This window comes from Puma concolor, chromosome A1, assembly GCF_028749965.1.
Source record: "Puma concolor isolate L17-30 chromosome A1, mPumCon1.1.hap2, whole genome shotgun sequence".
Classification (NCBI taxonomy): Eukaryota; Metazoa; Chordata; class Mammalia; order Carnivora; family Felidae; genus Puma; species Puma concolor.
This window is the reverse complement of record NC_141667.1, coordinates 62,936,533-62,951,822: the sequence shown is the minus strand read 5'-3', so window position 1 is coordinate 62,951,822 and position 15,290 is coordinate 62,936,533. Positions and strand designations below refer to the sequence as shown.

At 50.0% G+C, this 15,290-nt stretch overlaps 1 protein-coding gene across 2 annotated transcripts in view; it reads left to right on the top strand.

Annotated features, from left to right (window-relative positions):
- STK10 (serine/threonine kinase 10) overlaps window positions 1–15,290 on the top strand; it is a 118,879-nt gene that overhangs the window by 3,129 nt on the left and 100,460 nt on the right. The window contains exon 1 of one of the 2 annotated variants that reach the window (XM_086715158.1): window positions 3,391–3,517. The exons of the other annotated variant lie outside the window; for it this stretch is intronic. The gene's annotated coding sequence lies outside the window, so the exon portion shown is untranslated. Of the gene's footprint in view, window positions 1–3,390; window positions 3,518–15,290 lie in introns of those variants that run through there. 2 annotated transcript variants of the gene reach the window in all.

Below are 15,290 nucleotides of genomic sequence, written 5' to 3'. Positions count from 1 at the left end.
CGTGTCAGGACAAGACTGATGACAGGTTTCCTGATGAGTCTTGCAGAAGCTCAAAGCCTAAACATTAGCAGTCTCAAGATAGGGAGCCCCTTTGCTCCCCTTCTCCCTGATAAACCGACATTTGGCCTCAGGAGAGAGAGGAGGGTTGGATTAATTTTGGGCGGAGTCAGGGTCCTTCTCACCTAATCCTTGTGGGATGCAAATGGATTTCAAAAGAAAATCATTTCTAGCTTATTACTAGGTACAAAGCAAATGTTACCATATATATGGTTTCAAATTTCTTATATCATTTCAAAATTCTTTTTTTTTTCTTAATTTATTTTTTAAATGTTTATTCAGTTTTGAGAGACAGAGAGATACCGTGAGCCGGGGAGGGGCAGACAGAGAGAGGGAGACACAGAATCCGAAGCAGGCTCCAGGCTCTGAGCTGTCAGCACAGAGCCTGATGTGGGGCTCGAACCCATGAACTGTGAGATCATGACCTGAGCCGAAATCGGCTGCCCAGCCAACTGAGCCACCCAGGCGTCCCCATTTCAAAATTCTTCTTAAAAAAAAATCATCTTTATTCTGAAGACAAGGTAGAAAGGGGAGGGAGTGTTTGATATCCTATTGAGTAGAACGAAGCTGCCTTTAAGCAGGTTGTGGTTGCTGTTATAGCGGCAAGATGGTACTCGTGTGCTGAGCACAGAGTGAGCAAACATCAAGAGTTGGGTTGGGGGTGCCTGGGTGGCTCAGTTGGTTGAGCGGCAGACTCTTGGTTTTGGCTCAGATCATGATCTCACAGTTTATGGGTTTGTGAGTTCAAGCCTCATGTTGGACTCCCCACTGACAACACCAGAGCCTGCTTGAGATTCTCTCTCTCTCCTTTTCTCTCTGCCCCTCTCCTGTGCATGCTCTCTCTTAAAATAAAAATAAACTTTTCTTTTTTTAATTGTTTATTTTTGAGAGAGAGAGAGAGTGAGAGTGTGTGTGTGAGCGGGGGAGGTCCAGAGAGAGAGGGAGACACAGAATCTGAAGCAGGTTCCAGGCTCTGAGCTGTCAGCATAGAGCCTGACACGGGGCTCAAACTCATGAACCTCGAGATTATGACCTGAGCCGAAGTCAGAGGCTCAACTGACCCAGCCACCCAGGTGCCCCTCAAAATAAAAATAAACTTTAAGAGTTGACTTAGCAGTCTGAGATTATTTTTCTGCCTTTTTTTTTTTCTTTTTAAAGATTTTATTTTTAAGTAACCTCTACCCCCAATGTGGGACTCAGACTCACAGCCCTGACACCAGGAGTCACATGCTCCACTGACTGAACCAGCCAGGCGCCCCATTTTTCTGCTTCTTAAAAAAAACTATTTTGGTTCTGATCTTATGCCGCTTGTGAGCTGTTAAAAGCCTTATGATTTTGCAAAGAACGTTTTTTTTTTTTCTTTAGGTAAAAAGAAAAACACCATCCTAATAAGTCCCATCCATTGCTTTTGACATTTTGATATATTTTCTTACAGACTTTATCAGCTTTTATGGTGAGAAAAATGTTTTAATGCAGGGTTGGAATCATACAATCATACATACCTACAGTGTTGTATACTGTCTTTCGTTCCTAAAACATCTTTCTGTATTATTCTAAATGCTTCCTACATACTTTCTGTGATGGCTCAGTACCGCCTTGCTCTTAATCTTACTGGATATTTAATTTTTTTTTTAAATTAAATGATTTTTAAAAAAACGATTAAATGCTTATTAAGTGCTGTGTGCTGTGTTAAGCACTGTACATAATATAGTCAGTTCTGCTGTACTGTAAATAAGCGTTCCTAAAAATTTTGGAGCTGTGCAAAATCAGTAAAGAATGGACGCCTTATAAGACATGCTACTAAGGGCAGTGCTTAAAAAATGGCAGCAGGAGCCCATAAAAAAAAAAAAAAAGCTAAGAACCCCGTGGTACAGTTGTACACAAGTTTTGCAGATAAGAAATACAAACATACTACAATAAATATAGCACTTTATGGTGAAAAAGAGCTGCCGGGTGCTGTGGCCGTGGGTGCGTTAGGACAGGTGAAGCCGTGGGAGGAGGGTTATCTGAAATCCGGCACTAGGTGGGACCCCAGATGTGGAGGGCTGTGGCCCAGAGGCCGCTGACAGATGTTTGAGGTGCATGCCTGTGTGTTGTGGGCATTTCTTTGCAGCTTGGTTTGGGTGGATGCAGTTTTCCGTGTTCACCTAGTGTTTCTGGCAGACAAAACTGCCCGTGAGCAAATTCACATTTAAGCGTCTTGATGAAATTGTTCCGTAATATATCAGTAGTCTTGGGACCGAGTTGGCGTGTCCAAAGTGAGCATTATGGCTGAGCTGTACGTTGATGATGAGTTTTGCTGGTAAAGTTCTTTTTGTGTTTTAAATCCTTTTTCAGGCTAGACTCCCAGAAGGGCTTTACTGGGTTGAAGGGTATGCCTATTTGAGGATGATTTTTAAAAGAAAATGAGAGAAGTTAGTAGAGGCTTCCTTTTGCCCCTTGCTCTCGCTAAGGGCCAATCCTCGAGTTCTCTGGGGTCTTGGAAAGGCCTGCCCTCCTTGGGGACCTCAGGTGCCCTTGGACCCAGAGAGCCATTGTTAACCCTCACCCTTCAAGTGCCATATCCTGCCCTGCGATTTCAGATGACAAAGCCGACAAAGGGGACGTTTGGTGAGGTGGGAGCCAGCTGTCAGGCCTTCCGCCCCTCCCGGCCAGAGTCATGCTTTCACCTCCTCTCCTGCCCTTAGTTTTAAGGCCCGGTTTCCGCTTCCTCTGGGGCTGCCGAGGGCTTGGCCTGTGCGCCTCCCCTCCTCCTCCTCCGGAAAGAGATCTGCCCCCAGGCAGTAACCTTATTTCCGCTCAGCCTAGTGTTTCTAAATAGAAGTCCATGCTATTGTGAGTGTGTTCCTGGCTCGATCCTAAACTCAAGTGGCCCTAGCTTCCTGGGGTGTTGCCCACCTTGCGGGGTGGGGTGGCGGGGGTGGGGGTGTCTCTTGAGCAGCTGATTCAGCTCTGAGACCTTTTCTGGCTGGCTCCAGAGCAGGCCCTGGCGATGTGAGCTAAACAGCTAACCAGATCCCCACCCCCACTTCCATCTGGGTCCCCTGACCTCTGGAGGTTACCCAGACCAGGGGACAACCGCAGGGACTGCCACCCCAAAGCCCCCAGAAAATAGCCCTGTGCCAGCTGCCGCTTAGGGCAGTACAGCAGGGTGATTAAGGGAAGAAGTTTGAGGGTCAGCAAGATCTGGGTTTCCACCTGAGCCAGTGACCTCCCACTCTGAGCCTCAGGCTCTTGTCTGTAAATGAAGGTGATAAGTCAGAGGATAGGAGGGCCAAGGTGCTTGTAGCTCCTGATCCCCACCCAGGAAGTGGGCAGGAAAGGAAGATACTTTGTTATTGTTGATGCTCTTGGTATCACAAAGAGAAGGTCCTGGCCAGTTACTGCTGTTTAACTGGGGACCAGGAAGAAATACGTTCGTGTTTGTAGTGACACAGAACCAGCGTGAGTTCGCTCCTTGGTGAGTCACAGGTACAGGTGGAATTGTCCCGCAAAAACTTGTGGCAAATAAGCACATCACGGGGAATAACTTCCAAAGCCGTGACTCCCGGAGCAAGGGTGAATGGGCTCCTTTTATTTAGGGTTGGGATGAATAATTAGAAAGGGGAGCCTCGGCCCCAGGTAGAAGCCGGCATAAAGTCGGGCATGTACCTGAAGGAAACATACCGATAAGTATATTCTGAGTCACGTAAATGAGGCTTGTGCTCCTTGGGCGGAGATTTTAGTATTGTAATGAGGGAACGGTAACTGTCAGTCATTCCACAGGTTCCTCCGTGGTCCATCTGTGCAGGTGTGGGTTGGGGGTTGAGCTCAAAATGGTCCGGGGGGTCTGGGCCGGCGGAGTTTGTCCTGGCCGTCCTTCTTGCTTGAGGGGTAGTTTCGATTTCCTTCGAGGATGCTGTGTCCATCGCGCCTTTTGCCCGAGTTAAGAGATAGTTGGAAAGAAGAGCCTGAGGAAAAAGGTGGGACAAAGGTCTGTGGGAACAAGCCGGTGAGCAGTACAGGACAGGTCTTGGGGGTCTAGCTGGTGACAGTAGCTTGGTTCTTATGCCAGGGCTCGCCACCTCGGCACTGTTGACATTTTGGGCAGGAATCCTTTGTTGTAGGGGCTGTCCGTGCATTATTGGGTGTTAGCAGCATCCTTCGTTTCCACTCGTTAGAAGTGCCACCAGGGCCAGCACCACCCTCCCCTCGGCCCCCCTAGTTGTGACGGCCTGAAATGTCTCCAGACGTTGCCGCCTGCTCTCTGGGGAGCAGAATTGCTCTAGTTGGGCACCACTGCCTCATTGGAGTGAGCTGGCTCGATTCAGTATGGCAAACAGTATTTATTCGTGTCTGCGGGTCAGGTCCCTGAGTGTAGGATGGGAGACTCAGGCCTTGCAGCTAGGTGGACCAGCATTCGAATCCTGGCTGTCCCACTTAGCAGCTGTGCGATCTGAGCCTCAGTTTTCTCATGTGTACAGTGGGGCTGAGACTAGGACTCACCCCCCACGAAGGGCACAGCAGTTGGCTCAGAGGAGGTGCTCCGTGGTGCCAGCAGCCTCCTCTGCTGCTTGGTGGGGGGAGGACACAGGGGGTTCTGCTGGGGAAAGTGGAGAAAGGGGAAGGCTTCCACCAGGCAGGGCAGGTGGGGTGGTGATAGCAAGCTGGAGAGAAGGAAGCCTGGGCCAGGAGAGAGGTCAGATAGTGAGGCCTGAGGTTGCCAGCCTGCACACTGATTTGTGTGACTCCCACGGTGGCTGAACCAAATTTGAAGCGATTGCCAGCATTTTGAAATCATGTGTCACATAAAAGCCCCCCCCTTCCCTCTGGCTACCACCAATCTGTTCTCTGTATTTATGAGTCTGTTTTTGGTTGCTTTGTTTGCTTTTTTTCCCTAGATTCCACATATAAGTGAAATCATATGGCACTGGTCTTTCTCTGACTTACTTCACTTAGCATTATACCCTCTGGGTCCATCCATGTTGTCCCAGATGGCAAGATCTCATTTCTTTTTATGGCTGATTAATAGTAACATATAAAGTCTTCTTTATCCATCTATCTACCACTGGACACACGAGTTGCTTCCATATCTTGGCTATTTAAATACTGCTGCAGCAAACATCGAGGTGCATATGTCTTTTTGAATTCGTGTTTTCACTTTCTTTGGGTAAATACCTGGTAGTAGAAATACTGGATTGTGCAGTATTTCTATTTTTACGTTTTTGAGGAACTTCTGTCCGGTTTTCCACAGTAGCTTCAGCCGTTTGCCTTCCCGCCAGCAGTGCATGAGGGTCCCTTTTTCTGCACATCCTCACCAACACTTGTTTCTTGTTTTTGATACTAGTCATTCTGAGTTGAGGTGGTATCATTGTGGTTTTGATTTGCATTTTCCTGATAATCAGTGACGGTGAGCGTCTTTTCATGTGTCTATTGGCCAGCAGTTTTTTGTTTGTTGGTTCTTATTTTTCAATTCACATCCAAGTTAGTTAGCATATAGTGCAATGTTGATTTCAGGAGTAGAATCTAGCGATTCATCCCCTACGTAGAACTCCCAGTGCTCGTCCCAACAAGTGTCCTCCTCAATGCCCATCACCCATTTAGCCCATCCCCCCACCCACAACCCTCAGTTTGTTCTTTGTATTTAGGAGCCTCTTATGTTTTGTCCCCCTTCCTGTTTTTATGTTATTTTGCTGGTGGCCACCAGTTTAATAGTATATTCTATTTAACCCAATATATCCAAAGTATCATTTCAGGATATAATCAGTATAGAATAAAAGAGATATTTAATATTCTTATTCCATAGTAAGTCTTTTTTTTTTAAATTTTTTTTTTCAACGTTTTTTATTTATTTTGGGGACAGAGAGAGACAGAGCATGAACGGGGGAGGGGCAGAGAGAGAGGGAGACACAGAATCGGAAACAGGCTCCAGGCTCCGAGCCATCAGCCCAGAGCCTGATGCGGGGCTCGAACTCACGGACCGCGAGATCGTGACCTGGCTGAAGTCGGACGCTTAACCGACTGCGCCACCCAGGCGCCCCTCCATAGTAAGTCTTTACAATTGGTTTGTGTTTTGTGTTTCCAGCACCTCTCAATCTGGGCTAGCCACATTTCAGGGGCTCAGTGGTGACATGTGACCGCTGTTCGGTACAGTGCAGATCTGGCCTCTGACGTTTACCAACACCTTGTGCCTTCCTCCTGGGCCCCTCTACACATTTCTGTTGCCGCCTCAAGTCCAGTGGTCAGTGGGTTTGGGAGCTGGGCATGGCCGTAGGGGCTGGCTAGGGCAGGGCCAGATCAAGAATACTATTTGGGGGCCCAGTCAAGAAGGCCTTGAATGCCAAGCTGAGGAATTTGGTTGTGTTGGTTTGGAGCTCAGCTAATGTCCTGCCTGCCCTGTGTCCAGGGCCTGACCAGATCAGCCTCCCGCAGTGTTAGAGTGGAGCTAGTTTTGGATGGTCACCAGAGGAGGGAGGTGGGGGATGTCAGAGCCAGGGTTCCTGGCTGCCCAAGGCCGGGGTAGCCATTAATGAGTGAAGGCTGGGACAGAGTGGCTACACCCTGCTGGCTGGAGTAGGTGGGGGTAAGAGGAAAGGCCAGAGCTGTGGTTGGGGCCCAAGTCAGAGCCCAGGGAGAAGCACTGATGGAAGGCATCCAGTCCAAGAATGAGATGTTGTACCAGGGGTGGGAGGCATGGAAGATTCTAGAGAGCAAGGGATGGTAGTTAGGAAGAGGCAAGAAGTTAGAGAGGATGAGGTGGGAAGGGAAACTCACATTTGCCCGGGATCAGAGATGGCGTAGGAACTTGGATGAGTTTCTGGAGTTACAGCCTGGCTCGCTGCCTCTTGCGGTGATCCTGAGAGAAGTACTTACCCGCGTGCCTCTGTGTCTTTAGCTGCAAAACGGCACTGGGAGTAGTGCTGCTGCAGGGTGGTTGGAGAGTGAAATAACCCAAGTGGTAAACCACTTGGCCCAGGACCTTGGAAGAGCTCAAATCCAGGGTAGCCATTGGAATTATTAATTGAGCACTTCCCGTGTGCCAGGCGCTGTGGGTTCCAAGGTGAACAAGATAAATGAGCGGGGAGTTGCTCTTCTTATCCGTTCATCGTTGATGTTTCTGCCAACCTCGGGAAGGGCAAGGGTTAGTTAGCATCCTCTCTCCGCACCTGACGAAGCAGAGGCCCAGAGAGGTACCTGGATGGACTTGCTTCGGCTCACACCGCTTCTCCGTGGCAAGGCTGGGACTTGAACCTAGATGTCTCTGGCTAGGAGCCTGAGCCTTTTCTACTGTACAATATGGAGGGAAAGACGAGGGGGCTTAGTGTGAGGAGAGATTCCCGGGCCACCTCAGTGTGGTGTCTCCTTGTGGCCTTGGCGTTTCTGTGCCCAGCGACGTGACCCTCCTCCGTAGGCCTGGCTCAACCTTAGCTGGGTCCGGGCCCCGAGATGGGGGCGGCGGCCTCTCACATGCAGAGGAAGTGGTGACTAGTGTAGGCAGGGCTCAGGCTCACAGAGGAAGTGGCGGGGGAAGCTGGGTGCTCCTGGCCTCCTCCTGGGGCTCTGGTGGGTGTGGGCGTGCTGGTGCCACAGCATCCTAAGGTTCTGGGTGCCCCTGAGTGCTGCCAGCAGGGTAGGGAGGCATGTTACTCTGAAGAGCTTCTTCCTCCCTTCCCCTTTCTCCCCACCCCCCTTCTCCCTCCTCCCCTGCGCTGACCTTCCTCTTCACTCACTCTTTTCTCTCTTCCCCTTTCTCTCTGCTTTCCCCTTTGCTACACTTTTTTTTTTTTTCCCTTCCTTTCCCCATAGCTTGCTTATTTTGTTTTCTCACTAACAGGCAATACCAGAACCAGAATTGAGGCCCTGAGACTCCAGAGGATTAACCACTGTGCTAGTGACTAAAGCGTTAACTGTAGCCAGCCTCTGTCCAGTGGGGGAGGGGCTACTGAGAGGAGTTGAAGGAGGGACATCCCTTTTCTGTCTCAGGACCTTTGCACTTGCTGCTGTCTCTGCCTCCCACTCTCTTCCCACTACTCTGTGCAACCAGGGCTCCTTCTCATCCTCTGGGTCTCGATTGACACGTCCCTTCTCAGGCCTCCTCTGACTACCCCTCCTTGGCCATGGTGACAGTTCCCTGCTGATTTCTTTCGGAGCTCCAGCCACAGACTGGGTTTCTTTTGCGTGTTTTGTTTATTTTTCTTTCCTCTCTGGAAGATGTAAGGTCCCCGCAGGCAGGGAGTTCTCCATTTTTTTTGTGGCCAACATAGTAGATGCTCATAGCAGATGCTTAGTTAATTTCTCCTGTGTGAATGAACAACGAATGAGTAAATGCTAGCCCTAGCTTCTTCTCTGTAGGCAGGCCCAGCACTGTGCTAATGAGTATAGGCACAGGGATCCCTGCTGAGCTTTCTCCTAGTTTCCCTGCCTCCTTGCTGTGTGACTTTGGGAAAGTCGCCTCACCTCTCTGAGCCTCAGCATCTTGAGCTGTAAAATGAGGATCGAGATAGCGCTTCCCTTAGAAAACTTAATAGAAGATGGAGACCTGGCCAGTCCTTACCATCCATAGTGCTCAGAATGGAGGGAGAAGTAAATGCCTTTGTGGTGCTGATGATTATTCCTGCTGGTTGACCAGCACACCTGGCTCCTGAGGGTTGGCAGGCAGAGTCCCTGGAGGCCCCTGGTCCGCCTCCCCTTTCTGGTCATGCAGGAGGCTGCTTCTTACATAGAAGTTGGTGTTTCGGGTTCCTGGGGGTCAGCCGGAAGCTTCTTGCTCTCCTGCCCAAGAACGTGATAAAGAGGCTCCACCCAGCCTTTGGGAAGTTCGCTCCCTGCCTGCTCCGTTGGGTCCAGGGCCGCTCTGGGTGGTAAAAGAGCAACATTCATGCCCCAGAGGGCACGCCTGCCTTTGCCCTCCTTCCTGGAAAGCTCCGGCCTGTTCTGTCTGGGAGCCCAGGCCCAATTCTTGGCCCCTGAGGCTGTTGCCACCATCAAAGCTGGCTTTGTCACCCTGAGGCAATGACCCCATCGGAGCTGGCCTGCTTCCCTGTTTGGCCTGGAGATTCTTTCTACCTTTGTTTTGCCGCTTCGTGGGCTCTGGTCCCCTGGCTCTTATTCAAGCCTCCTCCTCCATCGAGTGCCCTCCACCCCCACCCCGCTTTGAGGTGACAGGAAACCCACTGCTGCTTCTGTTGGCCAAGGAGGGAGCAGGGGACTGGTGCCTACAGTAATGAGGAACCGGTGCCGGCTCTGGCCGAGGCTCTGCTCTGTCTGTAGACCGTCTGAGGCCGACAAGGTGAACCTCAGAAGGCCTGTGGAGCACCTCCCACCTCCCACGGGAGCCCCGCCTCCGAGGCTCCTACTTGGTGGTGCAGGAGTCCCGGCTCGGCCATTGTCGTCATTTTGCTGTGTGACTTTAGGCGAGTGACGTTACCCCTCTGAGCCTCGGTGTCCTTTTCTGCAAAATGGGGATAATACCGTTCGTCTCACAAGTGGGACGTAATTCTTGTCCCGCACCATGGAATACCGGCAGGAGGTATTCCCAAATGCTCACGGCAGTTTTTCTGGGAGTATGGGTGTGTTTTTTTTTTTTTTTTTAACTGAAGTATAATTTACGTACATGTGCTGTAATGTATAATTAATGTTACTAGTTTCATCTTGTGGTGATTCGACAGGTCTGTGTCTTTACCACCTGCAGTCTTATGAGGCCAGTACCCAAGGACACGCAGCCAGGATACAGCAGGACTGGCCTGCGCCTCGCTTCACATATTTATTACATCTCGTGTCAGCCAGGGCGTGGGGAGGGCTGTCAGCCTGCACGACCGTGAGGCATGAAGCGGCCCAGCCATTTGGAGAGCTGTCTGGCATCTCGTGATGGAGTCTCGGGCCCCTGGATGCAGCACCATGTGACGGCGTGGAGTGGCCTGACCATATGTCCGGCCTGTCATGGCCTTGCCCTTTAGCGGAGCAGTCTGCAGCTATTGGAGCTGATGCCGCGGCAGAGTGTCTGTGATCCACAGGGCCGATCGTGACGCCTTGTTAATGGCATGACCGTCACCGCATACAATACACGAGCATACTGGTCAGTGAAGTGAAAATGACAAATCAGTGTGTACGGTTTAACCCCACTTTTATAAGGTATGGGAGAACATATCCGTGGAGAGAGAGAGTAGTGAACAAACACTTGTGGGGTGTTCACTTCGGGCCAGCCCTGCCCCGAGCATCGGTCACATATTAATTAGCTCAATGAATGCCCACAACAGCCCGCGAGGCAGGAACTGCTTAGCAAAAGGAGGAGAGTGAGGGACAGAGAGGCCACATAAGTCCCCTGGGGTCACACAGCTGGGAAATGTTAGGGTGGGTTCAGCCACAGCAGGCACAGGCAAGAGGTGCTACAAAGTGCTGCAGGCAGTTTTCTCTGGGATTCTGGGTGTTTTTCTTTAACTGAAGTATAATTAATGCACAGTGTTCTATTACGTGGACCATGTAACGATTCAGTAGTTCAGTGTAAAACTCCGTGCTCACCACGGTCAGCGGTTGCCATCTGTCCCCAAACAACATTATCACAGTATCATTGACTACATCCCCTATACTGTAATTTTTATCTCCATGACTTATTTTATAACTGGATGTTTGTACCTCTTAATCCCCTTTATTTCACCATCCCCCACCCACCTCCCCTCTGGCAACAACCAGTTCTCTGTATTTAAGAGTCTGTTGGTTCATTTGTGTGTTTTTTAGATTCCTTATAAAAGTGAAATCATAAGGTGTTTGTCTTTCCATCTCATTTTGTTTCACTTAGCGTGATACCTTCTAGGTCTGCTCAAGGGATTATGGGTGGTTTGATTGTCTTCTTTGTAATAATACATTTTGAAGACTCTTTTGTTTTTTAATGTTTATTTTGGGGGGGGAGAAGCAGAGAGAGAGAGAGAGAGAGAGATTGAGAATCCCAAGCAGGGGCTCGAACTCACAAACTGAGATGATGACCTGGGCTGAAATCAAGAGTTGGATGCTCAACCGACTAAGGCAGCCCTGGATAAAGGTGCTTCCTTCTTCCCTCCTTCCTCTCTGCTCTTGACCCTGGGCCTCCCTCCTGCTGTGACTCAGCACCCATTCCTCTGTGGGCCCTCCGCTGGCTCCAGGAGGCTTGGGAGAGGTAGGAGCAGCGTCTCTACATCACCTTTCTCACCTCCTTTATCAGCACTAGGTGAGGTTGGATCCCCATCACTTCTGAAGAGCTGAGATCTGAAGGCTCCCACATCCCTGGCCTAGTTGGACAGCTTGCCCGGGTTTTCTGTCAAGGCCATGGTGCGATATCTTTTAGGCTAATCCTGTTGGGTTTTGGTTTTTTATTTGCTAGCCCAGAAGGATTTGGAGGCTCAGGCATTCCCTGCTGTGTCAGGATGGCTCGCCAGACGTCTCTTCCCACCCCTCCCACCCCCCCACCCCCTGGGAGAGAGTATTAAATGGCCGTCTTTGGAAGCCATACCACTCCTCTGCTTTGTGCTTCACAATCTTTGCCATCCTTAAGTGTCACTTGCTCTGAAACTTGGCACTCTCGTTCGTCCTGAGCTGAAACTTGGCCCAGCGATTATTGATAGGGAAGTGGTTTCTCTCCACTTGGCAGGACTCAGTTAAGTGTGTATATCCTGCTCAGTCAGAGGCTTGGGCTTCCCCAAGGTAGAGAGGAGACAGCTTTCAAAACCAGAGAACAGCTAGAGATTCAGGAATATAAATACGTTGAGGAGAAAAGGGACTTCTCGTCACTTCCTTTCCATCCTTAGGCGGAGGACACATCGTTTCTTTTTTTGCACGGAGATACCAATGCCAATTCAGCCATCCACCCATAACTTAAAAATACGTAGTGTGTACTATGGCTGAACATGGTGGCAGATATATTGGTGAACAAGCTAAACATGCTTTTAGGCTTTTGAAAGTGAAACATACACGGTCCTAAGCGAGGAACGTAACAGCCAGTAGTTAACCCATTAACCCATGGTGGTTTATAAACTTTCTCGTGTGTCTCTGGAATTGTCCACACCTCTGCCGGGAAACTGAAGTCTGGTTCCTTGCCTTCCTGAAGGGCGCTTAGCTGGTAAGTAGTAGAGTCGGGATTTGAACCCAGCTCCTGTGCTTTTTCCGTTCCACAAATCATTTGATGGAAATTTGCCCATTTCTAAGTTTGCCAAGATGGGGACATGGGTGGAATGGAGTAGGGTAGGTGCCTGTAGAAAAAACTTTTTCTTGGCTACAATATGAAGGGAAGGAGAGAGTCTGGTGTTCACAGAAGCCAACAGTGTAGCTCAGGGTGCCTGGGTGGCTCAGTCAAGCATCTGACTCTTGATTTCGGCTCAGGTCATGATCTCAGGGTTTGTGAGTTTGAGCCCCGCGTCAGGCTCTGCACTGACAGCACAGAGTCTGCTTGGGATTTTCTCTCCCTCTCTCTCTGCCCCTCCCCTGCTTGCTCATGCGTGCGTATGCACGCGTGCAAGCTCTCTCTCTCTCTCTCTCTCAAATAAATAAACTTAAAAAAAAAAAAACAGGCTCTAGTGCCTTTTGGAAAAAAAGATTTGATGATTGTTTACTGTCTAGTCATACTTTTCATTCCTTTCTTCCTGTCTCACGCACACCTGTTCTCCCATCCACCCATTCGTAGTCCTGCTTGTTCACTCTCCTGTCCGTCCATCCTGCTGCACGCCCATCCTTCCATGTAGCCCTCTCTCCCTCCCTCTCTTCCACTAACCCATCCACCCACCTTCCTTTTCATGCACCTGTCCATCCAGCTCCCCGTCCACTACCCACCTGCCCATCTGCCTGCCCGTTCTCTCATCTTCCCATTTACTCACCCTCCCAGACTCCTGTCCACTAGATATTCTGTGCGAGGCTCTGCGGGGTGGACTAGAATGAATTAGACATGGGCTTAGCCTTTCAGAGCTCACAACGAAGTCAGAGAATCTTGGAACACCAGTGCCTGGGGTACCAGGAGGTCTGTGAAGAAAGCCCTAATAAAGGTGTGAAATGGTAGTAGGGGTGTTGGGGTTCTGAGAGCACTTCGGGGAACAGGCTGTGGAGTTAGACTTTGTGGGATAAACACACATATGGGGAAGGCACTCCAGCGGGGGGAAGAAACGCGTGGAAGTAGGAAGCAGGAGGGCACTGGCCATAGCAGGGGGTGCATGTGGAGGAGTACTGGACTCCCAGAAAAGCAGAAGGGGTTAAATCACCCGGGCTCCGTGTCCCAGGCCGGGGAGTTTGAGCTTTGCATCAGCAGCAGGGAACCATTGAAGTTTGCCGCCAACGGGTTTCTGGCTGAAGGGAGTGAAGGAAGAGAAGGGGGAAGGAGGACGGGCACACGTAGAAACTGGGTGGGAACCCCTGGAGATACTTCCTCTGGGGGGCTCCTGAAGGGGAAAAGCACTGGGCAGAAGGCTGGGCCTGCATCGAGTCCTGACCGCACTTCCTAGCCGCATGACCTGGGACAGGGCCTTCATTTTTTCTTAACGGGGGCAGACAGAACAGCTGCCTACCTCGTGGACCTATGCCGGACACTGGTGAGGGGATGCTTATCCCCCCTCAAGAGATCTCAGGAGGTCTTGGCCGGCCTTCTTCCTGAGGCCCACAAGACCCAAGTGTCCGGAAGGCTGGGCTGTGGAACACAGACTCCCCTCCTCGACTGACTCATGCCTGCCAGCCAGGGGTGTTAGTGGAATCTGAACCCAAGGCCACATTGGCTCTGTGTCTGGTGCCCTCAGGCCACCCTGCTTGGATTTATGTTGGGCCCCTTCCCCTGCACGTGGCCCGTCCTGCTGTGACCTTGTGGGGCCAGATTTCCTCCCTCCATAATAGAGTGGAAGCCTTTCCCGTGATTGGTAACAGACCTCACCACACAAAGATAAAATGTTTTCAGGCAGGGACACCACAGCTGTGTATCGTAGGACACAGACCAGGCTCCTTCTTGGTTCCAGCGGCCTGACCCATATTTGACACATGCCTGGCACAGCCATCCAGAATCCAGAGGGCGGGGAAAATAGAAACCTTTAGCCTTGTCTACTCCATTCTTTGGCTCTGACCCACATGCCTAGGCTGTTCATCTGACAGGTCAGCTGGGAGCCTTCCTTCACGCCTGCCTTCCGGCCAGGTTGCTAGGAGACCGGACTCCCTAACGATCACCACCTGAGGTTCTACCCACTCTTTGCACTTGAGACCTTTGTTTCTTCCTCGACAAAGAAATACATGTTTCTGAGGCTGGGTCTGGAACATGGGAGTGAGTTTCAGATGCTCCCTCACCTTTATGAGAAAGTATTTTCTGCCAGGTTCAGCCTTATGTTCAAAGCTGCTTCCTAGAACTTTTTGCAGTGATAGGAACATTGTTTCTCCTCTATTCAGTGTGGCTGGTAGCTGCCATATTGGACAGCGCAGCTCAAGTGGGTTCCTGAGGGGACGAGGGTGACCATGCCTGGATACATTCAAAACAAGGTCAAGATAAAGTGGTTACTTGTGGGGCACCATCCTCCACTGTCCTTGCTGGGACCCCTGTGGATAATTGTCAGATGCCATTGAGGGAAATTAACTTTTACAAGCCGCTTGTATTCCTTATGCTGTGTTTTCAGGTTCTCCTGATTCGTAGGTGCAACGATCTCCCCAAAGTTCTAGCTTAGCCCCATTTTATTAGCCTGCTTTGTTGACATACTATTATGGCTTAATTATTTTTTCTCATTACTATATTGTTTTTCTATTTATCATCTTAAAGGGTTGCTTAATATCCCACTGAGTTAATTTGACCACTGTCTTACTGTTGAACATTTAGGTTCTTTCTGGGGGTTTTTTTGCCATTGTTATGGACTATGGTGACCATGCTCCTAGTACATTTCTTTTGTTGTCTTTATTTATTTATTTTTTAATTTTTTTTTTTCATCGTTTATTTATTTTTGGGACAGAGAGAGACAGAGCATGAACGGGGGAGGGGCAGAGAGAGAGGGAGACACAGAATCGGAAACAGGCTCCAGGCTCTGAGCCATCAGCCCAGAGCCTGACGCGGGGCTCGAACTCACGGACCGCGAGATCGTGACCTGGCTGAAGTCGGACGCTTAACCGACTGCGCCACCCAGGCGCCCCTTGTTGTCTTTATTTAAATAATTTCCTGGCGTTCCTTTCTTAGGGATGAGGGCCGATAGGCTTAAAAGATATCGTTAAGGATTTTAAAACCTATTGCTGGCTTTTGTCTTTGGAGGATTGGATCGCCAGTCGGTTATCCGACTTCC